We start from the raw sequence: 2,348 nt of genomic DNA, 5'->3' as shown, positions 1-2,348 counted from the left end.
GAAATATGTTTCAGTCGATTTTTTGCCCCCGAAAACTTAGAATATGAAACCAAAACCAGGATCCTGAGACAAAAATAGGCCGAGTTTTAGCTATTAATGATAATGATTATTAGGATTATTAATATACTATTATTATTATCAACTTTGTTATTATCATCAACGGCAGCGGCCATTTTGAATATAGGTCACAAAAAAAACCTTCAAGGATGCGAACTTTGCGCTCGACTGATTCATCATCAGTAGTTTCAGATCTACTAGAAACAACAAACCCATTGTATATTTTTCAAGTCCGGGTATACTCTCTCTGCCACCGGACTCTAATGATAATGATACAGATGATACTAACTATAATAATAAACATTATGATGATGACAATGATAATAAGAATTATGATAATAAAGAAAATAATGATAATGATGATGATGATGATGATAATGATGATAACAACAACAACAACAATAATAATAATAATAATAGGGAAAGTGACAAAATAATGATAATAATATAAATAATTAAATAAATAATAATAATAATAACAAGAATAGGGAAAGTGACACCAATATGATAGCAGTAGCAATAGTAATAAGGATGATAATAATAAAGTTAATAATAATGATAACAAAAATTATAATAATAACATTAATGATAATGACAATGATAACAATACTGATAGTAATAATGATAACTTCTCGGGCTCTTGGACGACTTCCTGGGTATCCTTCTCGGCCTCTTGGGGGACTTCCTGGGTCTCCTTCTCGGGCTCAAGGGCGACCTCCAAGGAAGAGGTTACCTGAAAGTGGGCCTCGAAGACCTTCCACTTCGTCCTGGGAGGAACGCAGTGGAGGAACTTCTTCTCGGGCTCAAGGCCGACTTCCTGGGTCTCCTCGGGCTCAAGGGCGACTTCCTGGGTCTCCTCGGGCTCAAGGGCGACTTCCTGGGTCTCCTCGGCCTCTTTGGCGACTTCCTGGGTCTCCTTCTCGGGCTCTTGGGGGACTTCCTGGGTCTCCTTCCCGGGATCTTGGGGGACTTCCTGGGTCTCCTCCTCGGCCTCTTGAGGGACTTCCTGGGTCTCCTCCTCGGCCTCTTGGGGGACTTCCTGGGTCTCCTTCTCGGGTTCTTGGGGGACTTCCTGGGTCTCCTTCTCGGCCTCTTGGGGGAATTCCTGGGTCTCCTCCTCGGCCTCATAGGGGACTTCCTGGGTCTCCTCCTCGGCCTCTTGGGGGACCTCCTGGATCTCCTTCTCGGCCGCTTGGGCGACTTCCTGGTTCTGCTTCTCGGGTTCTTGGGGGACTTCCTGGGTCTCCTTCTCGGCCTCTTGGGGGACTTCCTGGGTCTCCTTCTCGGCGCTTTGGGGGACTTCTTGCGTCTCCTTCTCGGGCTCTTTGGGGACTCTAAGGGCGTCCTTCTCGGCCTCTTGGGGACTTTCTGGGTCTCCTTCTCGGCCTCTTGGGGGACTTCCTGAGTCCATGAATTCATGTGTTTTGGAATATTCAAAAATATTGATAGCATTATTATCATTTTCATTTTTATTATGATTATTATCATTATCTTATCATCATTATCTTTATCATCAATTATTTTCATTATCATTATATTATCATTTCTGTTATCATTATAAATATTGTTATAATTATTATTATCTATGATTTAAATCATAACGATAATATCAATCAGAAAGGCTGTGACCTCGGGAGGCATACCTCATCCCGTGAAGGACTGCAATTTCTGCATGACCCTCCTAAACTGACCTAGCTTCTCCTCATGGAGTCTAGATAGTTCTTAAAGATCATGCATAATTGCATTCAATTCCTACGGATCGACGTCCACCTCCTCCTGGGGCTCGGCGGCGTCATTTACCTGGGGCTCTTGAGCGACTTCCTGAGTCTCCTTCTCAGGCTCTTGGGCTTCCTGGGTCTCCTTCTCGGGCTCTTGGGCGACTTCCTGGGTCTCCTCCTCGGCCTCTTGGGCGACTTCCTGGGTCTCCTCCTTGGCCTCTTGGGCGACTTCCTGGGTCTCCTTCTCGGGTTCTTGGGGGACTTCCTGGGTCTCCTCCTCGGCCTCTTGGGCGACTTCCTGGGTCTCCTTCTCGGGTTCTTGGGGGACTTCCTGGGTCTCCTTCTCGGGTTCTTGGGGGACTTCCTGGGTCTCCTTCTCGGCCTCTTGGGGGACTTCCTGGGTCTCTTTCTCAGACTCTTGGGGGACTTCCTGGCTCTCCTTCTCAGCCTCTTGGGGGACTTCCTGGGTCTCCTTCCTGGCCTCTTGGGCGACTTCCTGGGTCTTCTTCTCGGGTTCTTGGGGGACTTCCTGGGTCTCCTTCTCGGCCTCTTGGGGGACTTCCTGGGTCTCCT

Source organism: Penaeus vannamei, chromosome 36 (assembly GCF_042767895.1).
Source record: "Penaeus vannamei isolate JL-2024 chromosome 36, ASM4276789v1, whole genome shotgun sequence".
Lineage (NCBI taxonomy): Eukaryota > Metazoa > Arthropoda > Malacostraca > Decapoda > Penaeidae > Penaeus > Penaeus vannamei.
Note: the sequence above shows the minus strand (reverse complement) of the source record.